This window comes from Theropithecus gelada, chromosome X (assembly GCF_003255815.1).
Source record: "Theropithecus gelada isolate Dixy chromosome X, Tgel_1.0, whole genome shotgun sequence".
Taxonomy (NCBI): domain Eukaryota; kingdom Metazoa; phylum Chordata; class Mammalia; order Primates; family Cercopithecidae; genus Theropithecus; species Theropithecus gelada.
The window spans coordinates 4,238,957-4,254,472 of record NC_037689.1 but is presented as its reverse complement, the minus strand read 5'-3'; positions in this window follow the sequence as shown (position 1 = coordinate 4,254,472).

The following is a 15,516-nucleotide window of genomic DNA, read 5'->3' as shown; positions in this document are numbered from 1 at the left end:
TCACGTTCTTGAACCTGCTGAGATAAGCCAAAATGGCATACATGCCTCCCATCTACAAAGTAAAAATAACAGACAGGAATGTTATTCTTCCAATAAGTATTTATTGCAGTCCTACTCTGCTATATCAATTCATTGTATACAGGAAGGCTCCAAAGAAGTACTCATAGCAGCTCCAAACTGCATTGTCCAAGATGCACTATGAAAGGGAAAATGTGTGTTTTATAGTGGTATGATAAGGTTCTGAACAAGGTGTAGGGATAAAAAACACATAAACCCTCTCTATTAATAGAAAGTTGAGCTGAAAGATTTGCTGTATTCATTTACTGAATTTGTGTATTGTTTCCAATACACAAACTGATGTTTATTAGTTGTATAAAAATAGCTACACTGGGCCAGGCGTGGTGGCTCACGCCTGTAATCCCAGCACTTTGGGAGGCCGAGGCAGATGGATCACAAGGTCAGGAGTTCGAGACCATCCTGGCCAACATGGTGAAACCCCATCTCTACCAAAGATACAAAAAAAAAAAAAAAAAAAAAAAAAAATCAGCCTGGCTTGGTGACATGCACCTGTAATCCCAGCTACTCGGGGGACTGAGGCAGGAGAATCGCTTGAACCCAGGAGGTGGAGGTTGCAGTGAGCCGAGATAGTGCCATTGCACTCCAGCCTGGGCAACAGGGCGAGACTCTATCCCACCCACCCCCCCAAAAATAACTACACTGTACTGAGTGGCATGGGTCATCATCACTCATACATAAATGTATCAGAGCATCTGTGAGCACCAGGCTCCAGGATCTGTGCTTTGGTGGACTTTTCTCACACATCCATGTTTTCTGCAGGATAGCAGACCTCAAAGAGCTCACAGTTGGTGGGGACAGGGAGCCATATTGAAGATAATGACACAACAAGGGACGAAAACCATGGTGGGCATGAGAAAGGGGAGCTTCGGAACACATAGGGGGACCCTTAGCCCAAGTGGTCAGGAACAGCTTCTCTCAGGACATGCTATGATATATAATATTATCATCCTCACTTGCAGATAAGGCAACTGAGGATCAGAGAGGTTAAGCAACTCAAGTGGTGGAACACATTTTCAACCTATGTCTCTTGAAATGCAAAGTCTTTTGCATTGTGAATATTACTAATCTTGTGAATGGTATCCATCATGATATAGTCATCTGTTTTTATTCACATTTGTCACCCATACTTCCTCCTTATCTTGGTTCACTCCTTTACATTCTTCAAATCTGCAAAGTATAATAAATACACCTTTTAGTTACATGAGGCCTTTCTTCTTTTATAGGCTGGATTGTTACTAAAATGTTAAGCTTTAATCCATTCTCCATCCACAGAGTGGGTTAATGAGAAATGAATGGATCACTGCTGCCAAGGTGTTACCAGCCTGTTACACGGAGTATAACTGCAGGGTCACAAGACTGAAAAGTTTAGGTTGCGAGACATGTTTCTCTCAAGATGTAAGAAATGTTGTAATGCTGCCTTTGTTTCTTGCTTCTGTAACTTGCTTCCTGCCTCACATAGCTCCCACCTTAAGATGTTTAAAAGTAGGAAAAGCCCTTTGTTCAGGGCTCAGACTTTCTGGACGTTTGTCCAGCCGAGCTGGTGATCACCTTAATTTAATAAACTCTCCTGAATCTTTTCCGGTCTCTCCAGTCTTTGATTGTCCCGTAACATTTCTGGGAGCTTGTCTGGGATTAGAGATGGCAGATTTTCTGTCTCCTTTGCCTGTGGGCTAGAGCCCCAGGATGCAGGAGACCTGGGGTCCTTGGTGTCACCAGGAGAGTTTCAGCCCAAGAGGAGAATGACCCTCCTGTGTTCCAGAGCCCTCCCCCGACAGCGCAAACAGAACCAGTAGAAAGGGTTGCAGGACAGTCACGGGAGCAGCATGCAGACATCTGAACAGTGGTAAGGTTTGGGCCCTGAGGCAAGACCCATCCTGTAAGGACAGAAGGGTAGCCTGATCACCTCCCAGGGTGTGACAACTAGTCCGACCTGAGGGGGTTGGGACAACAGGAGAGGCCCATTGATTTGGACGAAACTCACACCCTAACCGACACCAGATGCAGGTGAGGCTCATGAGTCAGAAAGGAAAACCGTTTCGGGGCCGGGGGAGGTGTGTGAACATGTGTGAAAGAGACAGTCTTGGGAGAGACCAACATTGGGTGTGATGTGGGGAGGTACAGGTCTCTTAGCCTGGACTGTGTGCTCTGAGGCGAGTGTGGGAAAAACCAGACCTATGGCACTGCATACAGCCCATAGGACCAGTTCCATGGCTGCAGCTAGCTGTGACAGGAATCAAGGCACACTCCTGGCTAAGCAGCGTCCAGACTTCCCATAATAGGATCCGGTCTGGTGGACGCAAGAGTGAAAATGAGAGTGAAAGCACGCCATGAGAGAGGAAATGGGAGGAAAAGCATCAAAGCCTACTGCACTGGAGTGCATGCTGAAAAACTTTAAAAAAGGTTTTAATGGTGATTATGGGATTAAGCTAACTCCACAGAAACTGAGAACCCTTTGTGAGATAGACTGGCCATCTTTTAATGTAGGGTGGCCGGCCGAGGGAACAATAGACAGGGAGATAATTGACTGAGTGTTTTGAGTGGTCACCAGGCTTGGAGAACAGCCCGGGCACCCCGATCAGTTTTCATATATCGACTCCTGGCTAAGTGTAATTCAGACCCTCCCTAAATGGCTGCAGACCTGCTTTGAGACCTACTGTAAGACTCTAACAGCCTGGACAAAACCAGGAACCATAGAAAGAGACTGCAAGGCATCAGAAAAAGAAAAGGAGTCACAGGAAAAAGCAGAAAAAAATCTGTCCTACAGGCCCCACCTGAAGAGTTAGAAAGTCCACCCCCCCGCCATGTATCAATTTATCCATCGCTGGCAAGGCTTAGACAGGAGGCTGCCCCGGCTGCCTCTGGAGGTTCAGACTCAGAAGAAAGCACCCCTCAGGCAACACAATGCAGAGAGGAGCCAGAGCCCTTGCCTGAAAAGCCAAGGGAGGAACTCCAGGGGGATGAGGTCAGCCACCTTAGGTCAGGCCATGCCCGAGCAGATGCCCCTCCAAGAAACATGGGGACAAATTTATTTGAATACACAGAATGAAGTCCAAGGGGGAGAATGGCTCTTCGTTTATCAGCCCCTCTCTACTACTGATCTCTTAAATTGAAGACAACATACTCCCTCCTATACAGAGAAGCCTCAGGCTCTTATAAATCTAATGCAGTACATTTTCCTAACTCACAATCCTACCTGGGCTAATTGCAAACAACTTCTTCTGTCATTATTTAATACGGAGGAGTGCTGTAGAGTTATACAAGCCGCTGTCCAGTGGCTGGAGAACAATGCGCCTACAGGCACAGGAGATACCAGGCAGTATGCACAACAAGCACTCCCAATAGAGGTTGACCCAGGCTGGGACCCTAACCAGGCTCAAGGGCTACAAAGTTTGCAGCAGTATCAAGAGGAACTCCTAAATGGAATAAACGCTGGAGGGAAAAAGGCCACCAATATCAGAAAGGTCTCAGAGGTCCACCAGAAGCAAGATGAAAGTCCCAGTGAATTTTATGAGAGGCTCTGCGAGGCTTACCAGCTTTACACGCCATTTGACCAAGAGGCTGTGGGTAGTCAGTGTATGGTTACTGCGGCATTTGTAAACCAGGTTCAAGGAGACATAAAGCGAAAGCTTCAGAAGTTAGAAGGTTTTGAAGGCATGAATATTACCCAGTTTATCCAGGTGGCTACTAAGGTGTTTGTAAATCGGGATGAGGAAGCCAAGAGAGAAGCTAGACACAGAGCTAAGGAAAAGGCAGACTTGCTGGTGGTGGCCTTAGTTGGAAGAGAAACTATTTTTGTGAGAGGACGTGGTCGTGGTTGCAGTCGTGGTAGAAGACTAGCAAAACCAGGAAGCTAAGCAGGACAAGAGGGCCAACCTAGGCTTGAGAGAGATCAATGTGCGAGATGCAAGCAGATAGGACACTGGAAGAATGAATGCCCAGAAAGAGAAAAGGATAGAGGCAATAATCAGGGAAAAATGGCTGGCCAGAACCCCCTGCTGCCAGTCAAGGGGTTCAGAAGTCAGACATGGATTTCATTGGACTGGCAGGAATCAATGATTATTATGAGGACTGAGACAGACCGGGCTCCATTTCATTAGGCCCCAAGGAGCCTATGGTCTCAATGGAGGTAGAGGGCTGAAAAATGGACTTTATGGCCGATACTGGTGTGGAGCACTCGGTAGTAACTCAAGCGATTGGGCCATTGTATAAAAATTATGTCAATATCATTGGAGCAGAGGGGGCATTGCTGGCTTTCTAACCCTGGGATATTAAGATATCAAGGACTTTTGTGTGAAAATCCCTACATAACCTTGGAGACTGTGAATACTCTAAATCCAGCCACACTGGTGCCAATAGGATGGGCAGAGTATGGAAAGCCCCTGTTGTGTGGCCCAGGATATCACTGTTGTGTGGAAAAAGTGGATGAGGTTTTCTCAAGCCGAAAATACTTAAAGGACCAGCCCTTAAAGGATCCAGATGTTGAATGCTTTACTGATGGAAGCAGCTTCATATCTGAAGGTATCAGACAGGCTGGATATGCAGTGGTAACACTGAATTCAGTAGCCGAAGCCTGCCCTCTGCCAGTTGGAACTTCGGCCCAAAGAGCTGAGCTAATAGCTCTAACTAGAGCGTTGCTCTTGGCCAAAGGAAAGTCAGTAAACATCTATACTGACTCAAGGTATACTTTTGCCACTTCGCATGCCCATGGAGGCAGATATAAGGAAAGAAGATTATTAACTACTGAAGGAAAGGAAATAAAAAATAAAAAGGAAATAGAGCAGCTTTTAGAAGCCATATGGGCTCCAAAAGAGGTAGCAGTCATCCATTACAAAGGGCATCAAACAGGAGGAGGTGACGTGGCTAGAGGAAACAGAAAGGCAAACAGAGAAGCCAAAGGGCTGCAATGACAGAGGCAACTAAGAAGAAAAAGGAAACATTTACCGTGCCCTTACTAGAGTTTCCCCCTATAGAACCCCCTAACTACTCCTCTAATGAAAAGGCTTGGTTTGAGCAGGAGAGTAGAAGTTACCAGAAAGGAGGTTGGTGGGAGTTTTCAGACGGGAGGCTTGCCATCCCAGAAGCAATAGCCCCCTGGGTCATAAAGTAGTTTCATCAAGGAAAGGATGTGGGAAAAACTGCGTTAGAGACTCTTGTAGGACGGCATTTCTATGTGCCACACCTAACTGCCATCACTCAAGCCGTTTGAGAACAATGTTTAACTTGTGCCCAAAACAATCCATGGCAGGGGCCAACACAGCCCCCAGGGATTCAAGAAACTGGAGCTACACCCTGTGAAAACCTGGTTGTGGACTTTACCAAGCTGCCTCAAGCCGGAGGCTACCGGTACATGCTAGTGTTTGTCTGCACTTCCTCAGGGTGGGTCGAGGCATTTCCCACAAGGACAGAGAAAGCTCAGGAAGTAACCAGAATCTTACTAAAGGACATTATTCCTAGATTTGGACTGCCTGTAACTTTAGGATCAGACAATGGCCCAGCATTTGTGGCAAAAATAGTACAACAGCTAATGCAGATGTTAAAAATCAAATGGAAACTGCATACAGTTTATTGCCCACAGAGTTCTAGAAAAGTTAAAAAAAATGAACCGGACACTCAAACAGCTGTTAAAGAAGTTTTGCCAAGAAACTCATCTAAGATGGATCAGGTGCTGCCCATTGTCCTTCTCCGAATCAGGTGTGCCCCTACTAAATTAACTGGATATTCACCCTATGAGATAGTGTTCGGCTAACCACCCCCAATCATAACTCAGATAAATGGGGACTTAAAAGAAATTGGGGAATTAACCTTAATAAAGCAAATGCAAACCTTAGGTGAGGCCGTGCAGGAAATGCAAGGGTGGGTAAGAGAAAGAATATGTTAGCCTCACAGATGCAGTACATCCCTTCCAATCTGGGTCAAATGATGGAACCCAACCACTTTAGGGCCTTTATGGGTTGGTCCCCATATTGTGATCTTGTCTACCCCCACTGCTGTTAAAGTCACACCTTGGGTTCATCATAGCCAACTGAAACCAGCAGCAGCCACCGCCCAGCACCAGTGGACCTGTCAACAAAACCCAGACCACCCAACATGGTTGATCCTGTGGCAAAACCAAGCCACTGATGACAATAACAACTGCCCTGCTCCAACCACACCACAGGCTGGTCAGTCCACGCATGGCTGAAGCTTGCAGAAACATTGAGCCCTGCTCTAGTCATACAGCTGGAAGCTGACTAGTCTACGTACGGCTGACGCCTGAGGAAGTCAACGATCGATAAGTAAATGTGGATTGAATTTACAAATGTAGTTATACTCTTACTTGTACTGATTATTTTGCTGATGCTGTCAGGCTTGTTACCCAGAAGGGTGCTCATGCATAGTATAAGTACACTTTCACCTATGGTTATAAAAGGGGACCAGGATGACTGTCATCACTGTATGATAGAAGCCTGGTCCAGGAAAGGTATGACTAAAACTCTGTTATACCAGACCTATTATGAGTGTACAGGGACTCATACAGGAACTTGTGTCTATAACCAGACTAGTTAACCAGTCTGTGATTGTGGAAATGGGCAGTCTCAAGTATGTTATGACCCAGAGTTCTTGCCTTATGACTTCTGGTTTGAAGTCCAAATTGGCAAACCCCTAATGCCATCATATACAAACCCCACAGAAACTGGGGTCGGTAAACTTGTAAACAAAACGGAAGTATTCCCTTACTCGCATAAAGGGCCTGTCTCCATATATTTTGATGCCTGCCGAACTGCACATCTCAGTAAACTAAATAATATTGGGACCATCTGTAAAAATCTAGGACAAAAAAGAGTCAGCAGTAGAGCCACCAAGGACAGACATATCACCACCCGAATAATGGCTCTGCAAAAGTACCAACTGGTATCCCAAAATGAGTATGTACCTACTCAAGAAGAAATAGCTAACTGTGTTGCTCTTTACTAATCTACATTTGTGTCGAGCACCAAAGAGGGGAAATGAAGAAGGAATTAATGAAATCAACTATAACCTAATAGTAGTAACAGAAATTTTAAATCCTCTCAAAGTTGTTGCAAAGTGTGACCCCCCCTCCCTTACACTCAAGTTAAAAGATAATGTTAACAGCCTGTCTTCTCTCTGTAGACAGTGAACCTTATCTATACTCTCCAACTCCACATTCCTCAAAGTTTATTACAGGCCCAGCGAGTTCCTGCATGGCTGCAGGGTCACAAGACTGATAAGTTTAGGTTGCAAGACATGGTTCTCTCAAGATGTAAGAAATGTTGTAATGCTGCTTTTGTTTCTTGCTTCTGTAACTCACTTCCTGCCTCCCGTAGTTCCCACATTAACATGTTTAAAAGTAGGAAAAGTCCTTTGTTCAGGGCTCAGACTTTCTGGATGTATGTCTGGCTGAGCTGGTGATCACCTTAATTTAATAAACTTTCCTGAACCTTTTTCAGTCTCTCCAGTCTTTGATTGTCCCATGACAAAATGACAGAAATTTACTATCTCACAGTTTCTGTATGTCAGAAGTCTGGGTGGGGTTGGTTGGGTCCTCTGCTTAGGGTCTTACAAGGCCAAAGTCAAGATGTCCACAGGGCTGTGTTCCTTAATGGACGCTCTGAGGAAGAACCTGCTTCCAGGCTCATTTAGATTATTGGCAGAATTCAGTTTCTTGCAGCCTTAAGAGTGAGGGCCCCATTCCCTTGCTGCCTCTCACTGAGGGTGGGTTTTTGCTCCTAGAGGCGCCTGAATTCCTTTTCATGTTCTCCCTCTGGCCTTCTCCAGCAACCACAGCTTGAGTCTCTCTCCCTCTCATGCAGCATCTCTCTCTGACTTCCTCTTCTGCTTTTAAGGGCTCATGTGATTACAATGGGCCCACTCACATAATCCAGGATAATCTCTCTATCTTAAGGTCAACTGAATTATAGCAGAAAGTCCCTTCCTATCAGTATACCTAGATATGTGCTCAATGGAATAGCTAGGGGATGGGAATCTTGGCAGAATGTCTGTAGAATTCTGCCTACCACCCACATAAACACTTAAATTATTCGTATCTTTTCCGTAAGGTGGATGCAAGTTGTACAGCAAGAAGCCAAGGAAAGAATGATCTCTGACAGTGATTGAAACCCAATTAGCTCTTCGGTGCCATATAAATTCTAAAGATTCTGTTTCTCCAACCACAAAAGACAAAACATTCCATACACAGAGTCATAAAAGCTGTGACACTGGAGACAGGGCATCGGAGGAATACAGTTGTTCAGGTAGGAAGTCCCACTTATGGTTAGCAATAAAGGTTACATTTGTGCATGATATTATAGAAACACAAACTAACACCTGACCTGTGTTTAGGAGATCATCTTTCTCTGTCTGGATCTGTGCTGTCTCAATACCAAGTGGTGCCTCAAATCTTCTGGGCACAAAATGAAGAGCTTCCCCTAGAGAAGATAGGCATTAGACCACCCAGAGCAGAAGTCCTCCTGAGATCCTAGAAAAGCTGCATCCTCCAGCAGCTGTCCCTTAGGGAGTAGTGATTGAATGTGGCAAGCAATTCTTGAGATAAGCAGGACTCTCTAGAAGAATGGAGCTTTCCTTACAGGAATAGGACAAATTAGATAAACAGTGTCCTAAATTCTCACCCTATAGGTCTAGAGAGACTGAAGGAGGAAGGTCCAGCATCTAAATGGTGATTAGATTCTTGGTGTGACAAGCCGGTTAGATTTCTTTGTCATTTTCATGTGAAATAAAGCACTACTCCCTGATTGAGACCCTAGAAACCAACACACGCCCCATCCCCCACCCATCACAGGACAGTGTGGCAACACTAGAGGTGCCTTCCCCCATGTTTTGGTTGTTTGCTGAGACACATGACTCCTGATGACAAAAGAAGAGCTTCCAAGGTGCCAGAGGTGATGTAACAGTGGAGTGATAGAGAAATAGATCATAAACTCCAATCTTCTGGTGGTGGGTGTGGGTGTGGTGGGGGGAAGGTCCAGATAGGTGGAAATAATGAGTCGAGAGATTTAAAGGAGGTGGGCATCTTTGTGTGACTGGCTGGAAATTTTATTTCTTTTAGAGTACATATCAAAGAATAGATTTATGCTCAATTGTTTACATCTGTTTCTAATAGGAACATACATCTGTGTTAAAATACTCAATGCATCTTGTATGCATACTCAAGCAGATACATAAAAAAGGAATCCCCTTTTGCCAAGGGAATAACTCACACTTCAACAGCCATTTGAATTTTACAGAATGGAACATTATTTTATACTAAATGATCATAACAGACAAAAGCGATTGTTACAAACTATCATCATCCTCATTGTTTAGATTACGAAACTGAGGCACAGAAGGCTCACTGACGTATGCTACACAAAGTAATACATGTCATAAGTGTTAGGGCCTAGAGTCAAACCCAGGCATTCTGGATCTTACCCACTACATTGTGCTGTCATTTGCTGATGACTCTCAGACCCATATCTTCAGCTTCTTCTCTCTCCTTAGTGACAATACCTAGGTACCCACTCGCCTCCTAGACATTTCTATCTGATAGTCCCATAGATACCTGACACTCCATGTGCACAAACCTGAATTTACTGATGCTCTCCAACAACCTTGCAGAAGCGTGCCTTCTCTGGCATCAGTAATTCTGTGAAAGACATCTATCTACCCGCATGCACTAGCTCAGACTCCTCCACTGCTCTCACCACCCCGACATATCCAATCAATCACAGGGACCTGCCAATTAAACATTACTTCACTCTACCCTCTTTTTTCACCTGCCTAACTTGTATTGGCCCTGGGTGAGTTTCCCTGGCTATGAGCTCTCAGAACCCACTAAATGAGTGACCCTGTAATAAAGACTTCTTCTCAGGTTGTTGTAATTGCTACTTTTATTGACCCACACATGTGTGCATGCAAACACATGCGCGCGCGCACACACACACACACAAACACTCATTCTACAACAGTTTGTGAGCTCCATGAGTGAAAAAGCCCTAAATTCCAAGAGGCTAGCACAGTATCTGGCACCTGGGTTTGAATAAACTGTATTACAGTTGAAGATCAGATGTTAAGATGGGGACAGCGGACAGATGTTAAAACAAACGTCAATTTTCTAACCTGCCAGTGAAGGTTATACCTAGATGAAAAAGCAAAGGGGAAGGATGTGAAACTTTAACTGAATGAATAAAATGTGATGGAAGCTCTCTATGCATTTCACCACTGAACTAAGATATTATTCAATTTCAGAATGAGCTCAGTGGAAACAGAGTCTGGTTGTTTCTAGAAAAAGACTCTTTGCTCTTAGTAGGAAACACATGGTTAAGAGTCAGCTCCATATTTTGCACTTCACATTACCGTTTTTGACAATGCATCCTGGAACTGTGCAATGAAAAAGAAAGAAGAGCAATGTGGAGATAATTGTGATGTCATCGAAACCATGAAACAGTCTTAGAAACCCTATTCATGAATGTTTTGTTACATGAGATAGTATTTGCCATAATGATTTAAACTGATTTTCCCACGATGTCCTTCCAGTAAAAGAAAGTGGCTCATCTGAGTACACTTTCTCACTGTGCCAGGGGGACTTGTTTTCTTTTCACTCCGAGTTACCAAGAAGGCAGGAATCTCAGATCCCATTCAGAGACTTTAAAGAGGCCTCATCTATCCCATTGGCACTTACAAAAGGTCCCACAAACCCAGGGAGGAAATGGTGCTAGTTTCTCCAGACACATCTGTGAAAACTGTCTGTGAGCTCTTCACTTACTTAGTTTGTCATTTTAATTCCTCTTAGCACAGCACAACTAATAGTAGTAAGGGTCTGCAGAAAAAAAGGAAATGAAAAAAATGACATAAATCTTGCCCCTACACTCAATGCCCTTTTTCTGGATCAAGGATAGACTAGAAGCCCAGGTGTCCTGGCATAGTCCTCCATGCTGATGTATGGCTTACCGAGGCATAGTGTGAATGACTTTTCCCAGGCTCTGGCTGGGCTGTTTGGGTCTCCATGTTTCCCACTTCAAGGAGAGCAGGAGAAATGGAATTAGGTCTCAGGGCCTCACCCAGACAAGACCCATGGAGGCTATAACCAGGGCTGGCCTCCTACAAGTTATCCTGCAGAGAAAAGCTATATCTTCCCTGATCAAGGAAGAGTGGAAGAGGGTGATGTGGACCTAGAATTGATGCCATGTTACCAGGCAGACAAGAGGAGATTCAAATTGCTGTTGATTAAAAAATCCTTATGTAATGATAACAATACCTAGAATATATTGGGCATTCAATAAATCACAATACTGCTGCTGCTACTGCTACTACTATTACTACTAATAATACTAATAACAAAAACAGTTCTCATTTACTTACTCCTTCTAATGTACCAGACACAGCATTAAAAGATGTGCCTTCGCTTATCTTTCAACTGTTCCCATCATCCCAGTTAGCCAATCAGGAAATGGAGGCCCACAGAATCATAGTAACTTGCTTAAGTTCACACAAGTAGTAAGTGCTGGAGCTCAGATTCTAACTCAGATCTGCTTCATTCCAAAGCCAGTTTTATTAACCCCTGTGCTGTAATGTCTTGCCTCAAGGAATAGTAAAATATGTTAGAAGGTTCTAGTGTTTGGTCCTGGGGTCCTGGGCAATGACACCTTCTGACTCATCATTATACCAGTCACCTAATATCTAATCAGTAGGATTGCCTGGATCTCATTTCTTTAATTAAACTAGGGCATAAAAGATATTCTATATATGGGCTAAAATCTGATCATCCTCCTTATACCTACTCGCAGGGTAAGATAATTAAATAAAAGAGAAAAAGTGATGGTGAATGATCCAGTTATCCATTGCTACATTTAAAAAAATGCTCCACCACTTAGCCACTTAAAGCAAAAAATGTGTCTGTGTCCCACACAGTTCTATGGGTTGGCAAGTATCAGCTTACTTGGGGTCTCCTGTGCAGTTGTAGTCAGTTGTGAATGGCAATTATGGTGTTCCAAAGACTCTACTGGCCTGGACTTCCAAGTAGACTCACTCACGTGACTGGTTTTTCATGCTGACTGTTGGCTTATTTGAGGTTTACAACTTTGTATCCTCCACCTGGCCTTTCCCTATCTCTTGGGGTTCTCTTAGCATGATGTTTGTGTTCTCAGAGGGAACACTCCAGGAGTGAGAGCTTTAGGAGACATGAGTGGAATTAAGTCTTCTTATGACCTAGACTTGGAAGAAACATGCATCATTTCTGCCATGTTCTATTGCTCCAACACAGCCCATATTCAAGGGGAAGGGAGTTAGACTCCATCTCATAGCATGACAATCAACAAGTGCAGAGAGGGAAGCAAGTTCTTGATGGTGACCATATTTAGAGAATACCTACCACAGTGAGGATGTGGTGAACCAGCATTAGCACCCTTGCAGGTAGGACTGTACAGCCTGGGAATAAACACCAATGGTATAAGCACAAAAACCCTCAGATACAGTAACTTCCCTTCAAATTATTTATTCCAACCAGGGGCAGTGGGTCATCCCATAATCCCAGTACTATGGGAGGCTGAGGTGGGTGGACTGCTTGAGCCCAGGAATTTGAGACCAGCCTGGGCAACATGGCGAAACCCCATCTCTACAAAAAATATAAAAATTAATTTGGCATGGTGGCGTGTGCCTGTAGTCCCAGCTACTCAGGAAGCTGAGGTGAAAGGATCATTTAAACCTGGGAGGTGGAGGTTGCAGTGAGCAGAGATCATGCCACTGCACTCCAGCCTGGGTGACAGAGGAAGACCCTGTCCCCCCCCCAAAAAAAATTATTTATTCTTAGGAAATAACACAGGCATACAAAGGTTTTTGAACAATGTTATCACCCTAGTTTTCTTGGCAGGAGCAGAAAACTTCAAATGACCTAAACGCCCATCAGAAGGAAGTTGCTTGAAAACATTGATACACATCCATACGCTGGAATGTATTGAAAACTCTAGGTGGGCCACGAGATCTTCAGGTCAAATCCAGGAAATAAAATGTGGCCCCTGTAGAGAAGGGATTGAGACAATCAAGGCCACCAGGTTATCTGTATTGTCTTTGGCTCACAGAACCTTAGCCATGTTTTTCCATCTTTCTTTAATATTCCCCCCAAACACACCCTCTGCCTTCTTCTGGGGATCTCCTGGTTATTTCAGCTTGCAGAGCACTTCCTCAGGCAAGCTTTCTCTGTCACCCCTCCATTAGGCTAGTTTTCCCTGCCAAATCCTCTTTTAGCCTACCTTCATTCTCCTAAAGTGTTAGGTAGAGCACATCAGTTTGTTGTAATTGCTTGCATAATTATCTGTTTCTGCACTCCTACTAAACTGTAAGCTCACCCTTTTGCTATTTTATCCAGGGCTAGAGTAGTGTTTGAAGAGTCTGGAACTTACATATTAGGAATATGTTATCCCCACAGAGTCTGCAGCAGTAGACTCTACTACTTGGAGCATTACTCCACAGACATCCTCCCAAATAAAGTATTTCGTATCTTTCAGCAAAATCTATCCTTTGAGTAATGAGATACTTAGTGTTTTTAAAAAATTTCAGCTATGTGGGTTTTTGTGGTTATTATTATATGATTATTGCAGGTTTCCTGTTTACAGCTTAAAAGCAGTTAGAGAAGAATAAAACATTCCTGGGAGTTTTCAAAGAAAATGAAAACGAATAGAGAGACAAGCTAATATAGCTTAAGTATAGTTGTGGGGGTTTGCTGTCCACTGGAGGAAGCTACCACAAGGGCTCCCCTAGGTAACAAATTCTGCACAACCCAGCCTCTTCATGTAACATGTACAGAGCTGTTGTGTTCTCTTGGCCCATCAGGGGTGTTTTTTGGTGGATATGTGATCACAATTGCATCATGGTGTGCCTTACTCAGCTCAGTGACTCTGGTGTGGGCATGTAAGAACAGGGAATAATGGAAATACAGCATGTGATACAGAATTTGTAGCATATAGGATTTCTCAAAGCTACTTACAGAGACAGAATCAAGTTTGGATTAGTAGAGCCATTGCTTATTAATGTCTTTCTTTTTTCATTTTTAATGTTTAGGGATTACTTTTGAAATGTAATACAATTTTTTTTTTATTATTATACTTTAAGTTCTAGGGTACATGTGCACAAGGTGCAGGTTTGTTACATATTAATGTCTTTCAATTCTTGTAAATTGTCAGTCGCTCCCCTAAAGTCACTCCTCAGAGAATGTAGACCCCTCCAGGGTGGATTCCTCTGCCTCTTTTTGTCACTGTTGTATGCACAGCAGCTAGCACAGTGCCCAGCACACCACAGGCCATCACAGGTAACTCTGGATTGAATTAATGGGTCTCCTCTCCCAGGAGACTGTGAGACCCTTTGAAGCAGCCTCATTGACTGGGGTAAATACCAAGGTTCTTGGTCTCATGGCCAAGGAGATCGAGGTTGCAGACACACACACAGACAGGGTGAGTTTGGAGAAGGAGTTTAATAGGTGAAAGGAAAGAACAGCTCTCCATCACAGAGAGGGATCCTGAGCGGGTTGCTAAGTTGTAGTAAAAATGTCAGGGTTTTTATAAATGGGCTAGCGAGGAGGGGGCTTGTGAGGAGGGGATGTCTTATCCTCCTAGGGCCTGACTGTTTAGTTAGGACCGGGTGTGCTATCTGTACAGAGCAGAGTTTTTTGTTTTGTTTTGTTTTGTTTTTGTTTTGTTTTTATCAGCTCTTATCCCATCCCATTCCTTGACCACAAAGGCTGACTCTTAGTCTGTGTTTCTTTGTCCTGCTTATCTGGGAGGGAGAGTTTCTGTGTCTGTTCCAATGCATCTTCTTGTAACTGCAGGCATCCCCCAGAGTGTGTTTTTAGCTTCTCTATCTTAGTGTGCCTAAAGGAAAAGGAATGTCCTTATTAAGGCCCACTGTTTTACTGGGGCCCATTGTATAAGTGAGAAGTTTGGTAATTACCCAGGAGACTTCCCCCACCTCCTTCTGTGTTTGAGTTGTCTTATCTGTGTTTTATTGTCTGCTCTTTCAGGTTGCTTGTTGTTAGAAGAGAAGTGATTTCTTTGAATTGCATGAGGTTAGAAAGGGAGCTATTTTTGAGCCGCTTTTTGTTAAAAGGAGTTTTCTACTGGGGACTCGCTTTGTCATGTCTACCTAAATAATTTCTTTCTGCCTCCTATAACACCTTGAGGGCAAGAACTATGTTTAATTGGTCTTTGCAGATCCAGCATCAGTTGGCTGGATGAAACCTGCTAAATGTCACTGAGTTCCTGCTTATTGAACTAACTAACTTCATTTGGAAGTAAGACTGACAGAAACCTCCCCTCAATCTTCCCATTCCAATCCAGAGTTTGTATATTTATATTATCCTGCAAACACTTCTAGTCAGCTGTAAGATTCAAGGATGAAGATGAGAACCTGATTAACTTTTCCATGAACTCCACAGAAAAGCTGACATAATTCTTA